We start from the raw sequence: 15002 nt of genomic DNA on the forward strand, positions 1-15002 counted from the left end.
TGGAGGGAGAAGATTACTTTATCCTGGCATATATCTTTAAGAAAATATCAGAAGGAAGTGAAATGATTTCTCTTATGAGAAGAGAATGATGCCAGAATACTTGACTTTTAACATCTTGCGACCCCCGCCCCCCAAATCAGAACACCAGCTCTTATGTAAGTAAATTCTAAACTTTGTAAAGAGAAGTATTGATCTAGGGTTCTGCCTACTTCTCCATCTGATTCCTCCAGTACACAAGTTTCGTTATGTGTTACCCTGAGGTTCAATACTACATTGATTGAAAATGCCAGGTTTTGATTAGTTAACAATTTGTCTGGGAATCTTGCCACTTGTAAAAATGTTATGCTTGGGCAGCATACCCTCCAGCAAAACCTTTATTTTCAGACTCTAGCTGATTGTATTCAGTGCACTTTGGGAGAAAAGGCATTACCAAATCATTCTAGATAGCTGGAGACTTCCCAAACGTTGCATCTTATCACTTGATCTCCTTAAAAGTCACTGGAGGATTATGCCTTAATTCTTAGAAGTATTTAAGCGTGTCTCCGAAATCAAGCACTGCTCTGGTGTGTGGATTTTAGATTCTGTCTCATTGTTTCCCAGTGTCACCTCCTATGTCAGTGTGCGTATCCCTGGTAAGACTAAAATAAACCTTGAGATACACTAACAATATTTTTTTTTTTACAAATAGTTTATTGTCAAATTAGTTTCCACATAACACCCAGTGCTCATCCCCACGAGTGCCCTCCTCCATGCCCATCCCCCCTCCCCCCTACATCCATCAGTTCTCAGTTTTTGTCAGCATTCAAGAGTCTCTCATGGTTTGCCTCTCTCCGTTTCCCCCACCATTTCCCCCCCTTCTTCTCCCCCTTGGTCCTCTGTTAAGTTCCTCCTAATCCTCCTATACGTGCAAACATATATTTGTCCTTCTCTGCCTGACTTATTTCACTCAGCATAACACCCTCAAGGTCCATCCATGTTGCTACTAACAATATATTTTTACCTTGCTTATGTCCGGAGCTGCTTCCTTCACTGCTGTTTACTTCTGCATAATATCTTTGGCAGTGTAAAGCTATTTTGTTTTCATTTTGTGGAGAACGGTAAAGAAGAAGAGGAGAGTCGCAGGATAAGTTCTCAAAAGGTGACTTTTCTGAGGGCAAGATTTTGGTTTTTTTACTCTTTCTACCAGATTCTCATCTATATTGGATCGTTCTCATCTCTCAAATCCAGTTTATCCTCTGGGTTTGTGATGTTACACCTTTCAAGTGGTCTTAGAACTTTGCATTCTCTGTACCTTGTGTGACTAACATTAATGAAAAATAATTTACAAATAGAATGACAAGGAACTGGGTTGTGCCTCTATGTAAGAAAGTTTGTTCACTGTGAGAGTTAAGTCGCCAATAACAGAATATTGGTAAGCATTTATGATAGGGTCTTTTAGGTGCTTTTGAGTTCTCTTTGTTTATAAATTAGTGCTACTTAAAGGGATGGAAAGCTAAATGTGAAAACCTGGGATTAAAGAATGAGTTTCCATTAATTTTTTAAAAAAAGAATGATGATCTTCACTGAGGTGAAATATTTGCACAATTTATCTGAATGAGATAGAGCCTAAGATTTCAGAATATCCATAATTGGTTTTGGTTATTACGTGCCTGAGGCACAGAACACAAAGTTTCTCTCTAACTCTCTAGGATTTTACTTTCTCAGACAATGGTGGTCATTACATTCCTTAAAAGATAAGATACCTAATGATACATTATTATCTGCATGTACCTGCATTGTGTTAAAGAAAAGACTAGAAAGATTCATGTTTCGCCATAGGCCAACATGACCAGCAATTAAAATATGCTCCCAAAGTAGTCAGGGTCCTTATTTTTTCATTCCACTTTACCCCAAATCTACTCTCATGAATAGCTCTAATACAACCAAGCATATGTGAAGTCAAAGCCTAGTGAGAGTCATTTGAGTGGAGAAGAGGCAAAGGGGAAAAAATATGTCTGGCTATTCACTTCTGCAAAGAGCATAGGCAAAATGCCTTTAGCCACATTCAAATCAAGGTCTGATTGAAATACAAACTTCTTTCCTTAAAGTTGTGACCATAAATTCACCCATTTTATGTATACAATTCAGTGATTTTTAGTAAATTGGCCAAGTTGTACAACTATCACCATATCCAGTTTTAGAACATTTTCATCACTTTGGTAAGATCCTTCATATCCAGTCATATCCCCATTCTCACCCCTAACCCCAAGCAAACATGAATCTACTTTTCTATCTCAATAGATTTGTCTTTTCTGGGTATTTCATATAAACAGAATAATATAATATGTAATCTTTTGTATTTGGCACCTTTCACTTAGCATGTTTTTGAAGTTCATTCATGTTGTAGCATGTATCAGTATTTTACTCTATTGGTATTGGCATTTAATATTGATATTCCACTGTAGATATACCCCATTTTGTTTATGCATTCACCAGTTAATAGACATTGGGCTCTTTCAGTTTTTGGCTATTATGAATAATTCTGTTATGAACATTAATATGCAAATCTTTGTGTGGATATACAATTTACTTTTCTTGAGTAGATAAGTAGGAATGAATTTGCTGGGTCATATGAAAAATTTATATTTAGTTAAATATTTGTCCATTTTAAGATTGGGATGTCTTATTATTGAGTTGTAAGAGTTCTTTGTATATTCTGGATCCATGTCCTTTGCCATACATATAATTTGCAAATATTTTTTCCCAATCTGTGGCTGGTGGCTGGTCTTTTCGTTTTCTCAATATGAACTTTTAAAGTAGTCTTTACTATACTTGCTAGCAAATGTCCTATATCAGATAGCTATGAATAATCACAATATATAACATATATACATGTGTGTGTACATAGAATATATATCTTGGGATGACTGGGGATTCTGATACATATGTATGAGTACGTCATCAAAGGAATCTTCAAATGACTACATAAATGGGTAACACATAAATGCTAATGTAGCTGCATTATTGACAGATTAAATACAAACATTTTAAAATAGGAGAGGAGGGGATATAGATATTAGTATTTAATATGTTACTAAAGAAACAGATATATAATTGCATATCACAAATTTGTTTTATTATGTATGTTGATGATTGTATTTCAATATAATTGGCTTCCACCGTAACCTCATGTACTTTATTGAATGTATTTAAAATTTTTAACATTTATTCACCTTTGAGAGAGAGAGAGACAGAGAATTAGTTGGAGAGGGGCAGAGAAAGAGGGAGCTGTCACCACAGAGCCCGACACGGGGCTTGAACCCACAAACTGTGAGACTATGACCTGAGCCGAAGTCAGAGCTTAATCGACTGAGCCACCCAGGCACCCCGAATACATTTAAAAATATTATTCTGAAAAGGAGTCCATAGGCTTCACTAGACTGCTAAAGTAATTTGTGACATTGAAAAAGAAAGCCCTAGTTATGCGATTGAATGTTAGAATAAACAAATTGTCACTTTCTAAGGCTTGTTTAGGCATGAGGGCATTTGTATTGATTATGAATAGAAATAATCTGTTAAATTTTAGGCATATTATGGAGTCCCCAGTAAATATGCCCTTGTATACTAGAATCTTATAATCAAGCAAGACCACAGGAGCAAAGTATGCTGTTTCCCTAATTACTTCCTTAATATAAGAATGAAATAATTCAACATCATATTGTAAGCCCTAGCCGGAGCAATTAAGCAAAAGAAGAAATAAAGGCATCCAAAGTGGAGAGGAAGAAGTAAAATTGTCACTATTTGTAAATGATATGATATTGTGTATAGAAACCCCTAAAGATTCCATCAAAAAATGTTATAACTAATAAATCAGTAAAGTTGCAGGATACAAAATCGATACACAAAAAATCTGTTGCATTTCTTTACACTATTAATGAACTATCAGAAAGAGAAAATAAGAAAACAATCCCATGTACAAGTGCATCAAAAAGAATAAAATACCAACGAATGAGTTTAACCAAGAAGGTGAAACACCTGTACAGTGGTAAGTGTAAGACATTAATGAAAGAAATTGAAGAAGACACAAATAAATGGAAACATATTCAGTGTTCATGTATAGACAAAAATTAATTCTGTTTAAATGTCGATACTACTCAAGCAATACACAGATTCATTGCACTCCCTATGAAAATTCCTGTGGTATCTTTCACAGAAATAGAACAAACAATTCTAAAATTTGTATGGAACCATGAAAGACCTCGAATAGTCAAAGCCATCTTGAGAAAGAAGAACAAAGCTGGAGTCATCACCCTCCCTGATTTCAAATTATACTACAGAACTATATGATTAAAACAGTGTGGTATTTGCATAAAAACACATAGAACAATGAAAGACAACAGAGAGCCCAGAAATAAACTCATGCATATATAGTCAATTAATTTGTGACAAAGGAGCCAAGAATATACAATGGGGAAAGGACAGTCTCTTCAATAAATAGTGTTGGGAAAATTGGACAGCCACATGCAAAAGAATAAAACTGTATCACTATCCTAGACCATACACAAAAATTAATTCAAAATGGATTAAACAAATATAGGACCCCAATCCATTAAACTCATAGAAAAAATCGTAGGCAGTAAGCTCCTTCACATAGGTCTTAGAGATGATTGTTTGAATCAGATACCAAAAATAAACAAGTGGGACTACATCAAACAAAAAAGCTTCTTCACAGAAAAAGAATCCATCAACAAAATGAAGAGGCAATCTACTGAAAGGGAGAAAATAATTACAAATCATATATCTGATAACAGGCGAATATCTAAAATATACAAAGAACTCATACAACTCAATAGCAAAAAAAAAAAAACAAACCCAAAAAACAAAAAAAAAGCAGTCCTATTGAAAATGGGCAGAGGATCTGAATAGACATTTTTCCAAAGAAGACATACAGATAATCAACAAGTACATTAAAATGTGTTCAATATCATTAATCATCAGAGAACCGCATATCAAAACCACAATGAGATATATCACTTCACAGCTGTTAGAAAAGCTAGTCTCAAAAGGACAAGAGATAACAGATGTCGGTGAAGGTGTGGAGAAAAGAAAACCCTTATGCACTGTTAGCAGGAATATTATTTGGTGGGACCCCTATGGAAAACAATATGGAGGTTCATCAAAAAATTAAAAATAGATAGAACTACCATATGATTCAGCAATTCGACTTCTGGGTATTTATTCGAACAAACCAAAAACACACATTTGAAGAGATATATACACCCCCATATTCACTGCAGCATTATTTACAATAGCCAAGATATGCAAACAACTTAATTATTCATTGAAAGATGAATGGATAAAGAATTTGCTACACACCCACACACAGTGGAATATTATTAACCCAAAAAGAATGAAATTTTGCCATTTGCAAAATGGATGGACCTCCAGGACATTATGCTAAGTTAAATAAGTCACACACAGAGAGACAAATGCCATATGATCAATCTTATATGTGAAATCTAAAAAAAGAAAAACCAAGCTCATAGATATAGAGAACAGATTGGTGATTGCAAGAGGCAGAGAGTAGGGGATGGGCAAAGTGGATGAACTGTTTTTTTTTTTAGTTTAATAAATTGAATAAAAATTTTTAAAAGAGTTAAACAAATAGATCGACATCAACTATCAATACGTATCAATTTTTACTTGCCTCAGCTATGTGAATAGTTCATAATTTAACCACCATGCTTGGAGTATAGACTTGTCCCTATCCTTTATGGATGACAGAGCATACATATATAGAAAGAACATATTAGGAAAGTGCCACGTTGTATTAAACTGTCAAGTCCTTTTAAGCTGACTATATGTCCCAGTGAGGTAGATCATAGGGCTCTAACTTGTTTTAAAATCTAATGAAATGTATATAAAAGCCCTGATAAACATGCTCAAAGGAAAATGGTGATGGGAAAATTAGCTTAGAGCAATTACCCACTCTCTTACCATCTTACATCAATTCCTCTCTTAGGATTTCTTTTCCATTTTACAAACAATAATAATATCTCCTCCATTATAAAAACAAATAATAATTAAAAAAAAACATAGCTCTATTTTTCTCCATCACTCTGACCCCCTCAATCATATTACCACCAAACTCCTGTTTATTGTCTACTCTTCTTCAGCAAGCATTTACCTCTAAGCTTATTACAGTCTAGACTGAGGCTACTCCACCAAAATTGCTGTCTTTCAAGTTACTAATAGTCTTTCAAGTTACTAATAGCTGCCTAACTACCAAGTCTAAAGGATTCTTTTCAGTCCCCATTCTATCTGATTATCTATTGGGTTTTCCTCCAGTTTTATTGAGAAATAACTGGCATATGTCACTGTGTAAGTTTAAGTCTTACAGCATAATGGTGTGACTTATATGTGTTGTGAAAGGATTACCACAATAGGCTTAGCAAACATACATCTTCCCATATAGATACAATAAAAGGAAAAGAAAAAAGGGAAAAATTTTTCTCCTTGTAATGAAAATTCTCAGGATTTACTCTCTTAACAACTTTCCTATATACCATACAGCAGTGTTAGCTGTAGTCCTCATCTTGTACATTATATCCCTAGTACTTATTTACCTTATAACTAGAAGTTTATACCTTTTGAACACCTTTCAATTCTTTCTCTCCCCATCCTCTGCCTCTGGTAACCACAAGTCTAATCTCTCTACTGTAGTGTTGGGCATTTTCCAATCATTCTGAAACTACCTTTCCTATTTTGACTTCCAAGACATTATGTCTCATTATTTATCCTTGTACTTTTCTGATATTTTTATTTTATTCAACATTTTTTATTGAGCAAACACTGTATTCTAAATAGTATGTCAGGCTCTGATGACACAATGATGAAGAAGTCCGATCTGATGTTTGCTGTCATGGAACTTATAATCTTCATTATTCCCTCGTCCTAAAATGGTGCCTTTTTTCTCAGCATTTTATCCTTTGCCTTCTTCTTGCCTCAACAGTTTTAACTATGACTCCTATACATTGATGACTATCAATTTATATTTCAAACCTAGACATGTGTTTTGAGCTCCAAACCTATATTTCCAATTACCTAGTAAGCCCTTGTACTTGGATCTCAATTCATTGATACATACAATGCACTTAAAACAGTGCCTAGGGCACTCAACCAGTGCCAGCTATTATTTTGTATTGCCCCTAGTACAATGTATACAAAAATGAAACTATTTTTCAATCCTTTCCATGACACTCCAACCTGCTACTCTCTTTTTTTCTCATTATGAAATATCACTACCCAGTTTCAAGCAACAAACTAGAGAATCACCCACTAACTCTCATTGTCTCCATCCTTCTCACCAAGCTCCTTAGTTTTACCAAAAATCTGTAGAATGTAGCTTCTCCATTCATATTCTGTTGGTTCCAAACCTCATCATCATATATCAATAGCCTCTTAACTAGTTTTTCTACCTCCCGCCTCCATTCTAATCTCTGCACTGTCACCAGAGTTATTTTACTAACAGCAAATCCAATTATGTTATCTCCTGATTTCAAACCTTTGTTGGTTTCTCATTTCTTCCAGTATTAAAATACATACTCCCTAGCTTGGCACATTTAAGGGCCTTCAATATCTGGCCCTAACAACCATTCTAGCCTCATGTTTATGTGTTTTTTCCTGCCAACCCTCCTCCAGCTCATAGTGTACATTACTCTTCATTCAAACTGAACTCTCTATTTCTAAACTACCTTAGGTTCTTCCTATCTCTTTGCTCTTGCATATGCTTTCCTTTTTATCTGGAATGTCTTTCTCCATTATTTACACTTTCTCCTGTACCTAGGGAACTCCTGCTCAATCTTGAATACCCAGATAAAACGTTATCTCTTCTGTGAGACCATCCCAAACCTCTTCAGAAAGAAAACATTCTTCCTTCCCCTGGGATTCCAAGGTTCTCTGGGCCTCTTTTGTCGCCCCTGCCACGTAGTCATGAAAGTTCTGTGTTTACATGTCTGTGTTGCCCTGTCCAGCCTTGTATATACAATGTCCAGGATACTGCCAACCATATAATGGGTGATCAACAAATGACTTTCAAATGAGTAAGCAGATTTATTCCTAATGGCCTGTAACAACTGCCTTTTCCTCATCTACTTTAACGATTACTAGTGTTAACTCTAATAACAATTGCTTTGATGCCAAAATAACCATCCTTTCCAATGGTGTAACATTGAAGAGAAAGGACTCTGGAATCAGACTTGTGTTTGAATGCTGCCTCTGCCCTCTAACAAACGGTTCCTAGCCGTGACCTAGGGCAACTCATCTTACCTTTTTGACACTCAGTTTTGTCAGCAGTAAAAATGGGATAATGACACCTTCCTCCAGAGACTGTTGTGTGATTAGAAGAAATAACATATGTGAGATTACCACTCCCAAGGTAGATGCTGAATTCCTTCTCTGTTCCCCCTGTAGGCATTCTTGATTTCTTTTATTTCTGAGGGAAAACGAATAAAGGATTCCCCAATTTTGACAACTGATATACGACAAGGTGAGAAAAAGGGAGATGTCAGAGTAGACTCTTTCATTTGTAGACTGTATGTCTGGAAGAATGGTGATGTTTCTCAGTTGTGCCCCTTACCTTTTTTCCTCTTTCACCACTTTAAAAGTGACATATAATTTCTAGTGCTTTAAGTTTACAAAATATTTTCTCAATATTATATTATTAGCTGCTCACAGTGACCCTGTGAAATATACAGGGCAAATATTCTCAGCCCAGAGGTATTAACTGATTTATCCAAGACCACACATTCAGCCGATGGCAGCATTTGGGTTAAAACCCACTATATGGTGCTGTCTCTCTAATTCAGGCATTTTATCATCTCTTATCTGGACTCCTACAACAGACCTTACTGTTCTGGTTTCAGTCTTCCACTGCCTCCTACCTTCTTTCCTGATATCCATCCTCTCTGCAAGTAAAGGGCCTATTCTAAAACACAAATATGATCATACCACTCCAACATTTGTGACAGCTCCCTCTACCCCTCATCATCTGGCCCTGCCTATCCATCCGACTCCATCTGCTGTTATTGTTCTAGAACTGATGTTATACACAGTTATACTTTTGGTGTTGGCTCAACTTGCCATGCATAGTCACTCCTGCTTTTTCTTCTGTTTGAAACACCCTTCTTTTCTCATCCCCTGCTTTCCTCCTGTCTCTGCAGATGGACATAGTATTCTTCCCTCTAGGTCCATTTCAGTGAATATTTTTCTGAAGTGTCTCCTTCTTTCTATCCTTCTGTCTCTCCTTCTGTTTTTCCTTCTTTTCTTCCTTCTAAATAGTATCTATTTAGTGCCTACTATGTGCCAAACACTGTAGTCTTTGCTGTCGTATAGAGGACAGTGGCAACTACTTAGCCAGGGTGGCTGGAGCTTGGGATGGAGGAAGTGGAGGGAGGTCAGCAGAGCTTGGTGTAAGAGAAGGCTGGAGGAATAGGAAAGAGCTAGACCAGCCCTGCACTCTTATTTGCTCCCTGACTCCTCAGAGCATTTACCTAATATCCGTGGTAAGGTGTATTTCCCAAGATGGGGGATGATAGGCATCATAGTTATTGCTGGTCACCTACTCTGTGTCCAGCACTGACAAACCCTTTATGCATGGCGGGCTCAAATCTGTGGCACACATCTGCCCATTCCAGGCATATAAAATTTAGGAAAGCCATGGGGTATGTGTCTTTTCTCAAGCTCTTTTTTTGGGTTCCATGCTTAAGTCTAGAGGTCTACCTCCTAATTTTTTTCCTTTATGGATTATAGTGTGGTCCAAAAAATAAAGAACTCCAAATCTGGAGCCAGATGTTCCTGGGCTCAAATATAGACTCCAAAGGGAACTATGGCCTGAGGACAATTCACTAAATATATTATCAGCTGTAAAATTATTACTATTGTTGTTCTTCTCTGATCACTCACTGTGACTGCTTGTGTACTAGGAATGAGTAGTGAGCCCATTTGGGGGGACATTTTAGAGAAAATTACTTAAGTATTTGTTGAATTCCTTTCTCAGACTTCCTAGGGGAGAAGAGGAGGTAGAATTGTTATACTGGGTCCAGTTTCTCCAAAGATACCTCTACCTCTTCAGCCCTACCTTTGTGATCCCATGTGGAGACCAAGGTCACAACTAAAGATTATGTCTGAAAGGAGCACCCCAGTCATCTTTGAAGTCCCAGTTCCCCTTTGTCTAACAACAATAGGGCTAGTTTGCCATTATCTTTCAATCTGGTTTACTTGTACTGAGCAGGGGAGTTGGTGCTTTTCAGTGGAAATTTCCCCGGCCATAAAGCTCTACAGTGTTTACCTCAGAGAGACCAGGCTTTCCCAGAAATGTGTGAGACTGCTGGCCAAGAGGCTAAAGTGGTCCTTTGGGAGACAGATCTTGTGTTAAGGAGGGAATGAAAGTTAAGTGGTATCTCTCCTTGCTCTCTAAAGCTTTGAGTGACCATTTTTTCCTCACCCAGAAGGAAGAGGGTTGGCAGAGACAATCAAAAATGCCTAGAATCCCTAAATTCTGTTTGTGAGTGTAGCAGACCCCTTAAAGATGAGGATTAACTTTAGACTTACAAGATTTATGTGACCTTGCCTTGGAGATAAGATTTAAGTTGCATAAATACTTACCAGCACCTAGCCTGCAATTAGATATCCAGAGCATGCTCAAAGATAATAATGTTCATGTTGATGTTGATAATGATGAAGAAAAAAAATAACTAGAGCATTTTTCAAAATTTATACCAGTAGGCTTTTTTCTCCCCAAACTTTTTTCATATGACCCCCAATATATATCCAAATTTTTTCATATGATCCCCAATATAAAATCCAAACCTATAAAATAGCTGTTTTCCGGGACACCTGGATGGCTCAGTAAGTTAAGCATCTGACTTCAGCTCAGGTCATGATCTCAGGGTTCATGAGTTCAAGCCCAGTGTCCCTCTCTGTGCTGACAGCTCAGAGCCTGGAGCCTGCTTCAGATTCTATGTCTCCTCCCTCTGCCCCTCCCCTGGTCATGCTTTCTCTCTCTCTCTCTCTCTCTCTCAAAAATAAATAAATATATAAAAACTTTTGGAAAAAATAGCTGTTTTGCCAATAAGTAAATGGTTTTTTTTAAACATTTATTTATGTGTAAAGTCAGTAAGAAGGAAAAGATTGGGAAAAAACATAAAAATCTGAAATTCACAGCTATTAGCAGTCTTAGTCTCCAGTTTTGGTTTTATTTTGGTTATAGAGTATGGAGAAAATTCTGATGTACCCAACTAAATAGTGGACATCATAGGGTGAGGGCTCTTTTGTTTAACACTTGGTCTTGCCATGTCAGGATACTCTTCAGTTAAATAGATATGGCAAGAGAATCTATATTCCAGTCTACAGACACTACCTTCTCTCTGCTCTCCCTCTCTCTCAAGCATGCACATAAATACACATTGTTAACTTGTTAACTTGGCAACACACATTAACACAATCACTGGCTTCTGATGAGTTCATGTTTGGTATGTAACCCATTTGAATGCTTCATGCTGTGTTTTATTGCGGTTTTAAAATAGCTTAAAATATATATTTTAAATGAAATTAAAATCAGATGTTGTGTAACTGTTGAGATAACATCCATGATTTTAAAACACTGAATTATATAATAATTGGGAATTAAACTTCATATGGCAGAATGAAGTGCTACAGAAGGTAAGAGAAGAAAGAGGTTGGTATGGGTTGTAGTTGGGGAAGACTTCGCAAAAGTAGGATTTTTGCCAGGACTGAAGGGACTAGTAAAAAATGAGCAACAAATGTGGATACTCTATGTTCTACATGTTTCCAGGACATCCTTGATTTCCACTTCCCTTCTTTAAGTCATTATAAGTGTATTTGTCAGGAAAGATTATTCTTCTTTGATTAAAAAATTTTTTTAATGTTTATTTACTTTTGAGAGGGAGAGAGACAGAGTGTGAGCAGGGGAGGGGCAGAGAGAGAAGGAGACACAGAATCTGAAGCAGGCTCCAGGCTCTGAGCTGTAAAACGACTTTTTCTTTTTTTTTCTTTTTCTTTTTTATGTTTTATTTATTTTTGAAAGAGATAGAGACAGCATGAGCAGGGGAGGGTCAGAGAGAGAGGGAGTCACAGAATCTGGAGACAGGCTCCCGGCTCTGAGCTGTCAGCACAGAGCCCGACGTGGGGCTTGAACCCAGGAGCCGTGAGATCAGACCTGAGCCGAAATCGGACCCTTAACTGACTGGGCCACCCAGGTACCCCTCATCTTTGATTTTACAATGTAACCCTGTTAAGTCATCAGAGAGACAAACTGATCAGAGCATGAGCAAAAATATGGGGGAGGTTTCAGGGTGCAGCGTCTTTGAGGAAACTAGGAAAAGGCCTCTTCCTCCAGGCAATCGTAGCTCCCTACCATGTCTTACTCCTTGCTGAGCAGTGAGGGGTCTGGATTTCAGTTCCCACTTCCGCCCTCAGTCAAGTTTCCTTTGGCAGTGGACCCTGTGAACAATCATACACTGTAGCCCTAGCAGGAATGAATGTGGTTAAGTAAGGGACAGTGAGAAGAGCCACCTGGCTAAAACACAGCTGTAGAGGGAAATGACTACAGATAATTGGAGCAGAGTCAGGCCATGGAGGCCTTTAAAGCCAAGCAGAGAGAAGAATTTGACTTGTTACAAAGCACTGTATTGAATGCTGTGATCAGTGGATCTTTTGCCCATTCTTCTTGGGCCAGACAGTTGCCTGTACATATAACTCTCTATAGCCTATGTATCAAACATAAATGCACACACCAAGAGACTTTTTTGTTATTAACATTTTCATTATAAAGACAAATACTAGCTTTAACCAGTTTTTGCCTTTAGTTTTTACCCCCTGTATACCATGCTCCTAAATCACCTCTTTTATCCTTACCCCGCTCAAGAAGTTGGAACACCAGCTAGACACCTACTCGATTAAAATTTTCTATTTCACCACCCCCCCCCCACCTCTCCCTACTGGACTACCCAGAAGAATTGAAGGCACAGTGGTCAAGTTGGAAAAAATGCGTAGCTTTTTTCTGGTTTGATGCCAGCACCTATTTTGAAGGGTTCAGCCTGACCTCTCCAGTCTTGAAGCCATGAGAGAACCTTGAAGTTCCCGCTCTCCCTAATGGCCATGAGAGCCAAAGGTGCTGACAGAGATTGCTGCTTCTTTGTCCACTGACTCCCAGTTTATCCTCTCCTAGTCAGAGTATTAGTTATCTTCTCCCAGTCAGAGTATTAGTCAGTGGGGAAAAGAGTTCTGACATAAAACATTGTACTTTAGAGCTAAATTGACAGCAGTTCCTTCATCTATTTTGAAGGATCACTCAGTGCATTTCTATGTGTCCATTTCTCTGTAAGTTTGGTTATGCCTTCCTGTATAGCTGTGAGAGTATGTCTTTAAGGATTTTGTTCATCAGTTTTTCTCTTTTTATTGTTAAGTGTCTTTTACTGTATTAAAAAATTTTCTTTGAAACAATCTCAACATCACAGAAAAGTTTCAAGAATGGTACAAAAAGTCATTCTTTAACATTTTGAGAGTAATGTGCCAAAGTGATACCACATTACTCCTTAATACTTTAGTGTGCATTTCCTTCCAACAAAGATATTTTTGGTGTACCTGGATGTCTCAGTCAGTTAAACATCTAACTTCGGCTCAGGTCATGATCTCACAATTCTTGAGTTTGAGTCCCGTATAGGGCTCCCTGCTGTCAGCGCAGAGCCTGCTTTGGATACTTTGTCGCCTTCTCTGTGCCCCTCACCGGCACGTGCTCTCTCTCTCTTTCTCAAATGAATAAACATTAAAAAAACACATAGTATGCATAATACCATGCCAAGATTATTCATCTTACATGTCCCACTGTTGTTATTTGTTCATTTTGTTTGTTTTCTTAATATTTCCTGCCTATACTGTCCTCTCACATCTGGATTATTACTGTAAATTAAACTATCATTTTATGTCTAAAAAAAAAACCAATATTCTTCTATATAACATTTTTTCTATTTAAAAAGTTAATAACAAAACAAAAATGTTTTATATAAAATATTCCCTAAAACAGCATAAGGAACATTCATAATCATATAAAACATAATATAATGAATATATGAGCACCACTCAGATTAAGATATAAAATATTACCATTGCAATTGAAACCACCTATGTATCACTCCCACAGGTCCATGTCCATCATCTTTTTATATATCATTCATTCCTAACCTGGAATTTCCATGTGGGTTTCAGGTAGGTCTATGAGTGCCCCAAAGTTGTATGTAAAATTAGATATGTATGTGCATTTTTCTGGGGGATAAAGTCCATAGCTTTGATGAGATTTACTGGTATAAAGGTAAATTTTATGTGAAGTACCATATTTCATGAAAGAATGGTCTACAGTTAGTGCACATCCTTTTCTGCCACTCATTAATTGTTTAGCCCTTTGTCTTCTGGCTTTCTTCCCAACCAACTCACTGAAATTAATTTCTTAAGAGTCGCTTCTTAATTGCCAAAATGGAATTGCTTCTCTTCATTGAACTACCAGTAACATCTTACTCTTGGCTCACGTATCCTTCTAGACTCTCTCCTTCTGTACCTTCCTTGACATTCTTCTGTCTCCTCATTTGAAAAATGTAACACCTACCTCATGTGGTTGTAAAGATTTACTATAATGTGCAGGAAGTACCTGGTTCTTGTATGCGCTTCAACAAATGATAGCTATTATTGGCAGTTAATTCTCATATCACTGTAGCACAGCTCATCATCTCCCAGCACCCCCATGTAAGGTGCCGCTAATCGACAGAGGTCATTCCAGGAAGACAGCCTGTAATTACCACCTCAGCGTCCTGCAGTGCTGTTCACTAGCCTAATCATAGCTCCTTTACCTATTAATAGTCCTGGTTAGGGCAGGATCAGTGAGCCGTAGAGTCTTCAGGAGAAAATAATTTAGATGGGGACTAGTTAGCCTTACACTACTACATAAGGAT

The sequence above is a fragment of the Crocuta crocuta genome, unplaced genomic scaffold (assembly GCF_008692635.1).
Source record: "Crocuta crocuta isolate KB4526 unplaced genomic scaffold, BGI_CrCroc_1.0 scaffold737, whole genome shotgun sequence".
Lineage (NCBI taxonomy): Eukaryota > Metazoa > Chordata > Mammalia > Carnivora > Hyaenidae > Crocuta > Crocuta crocuta.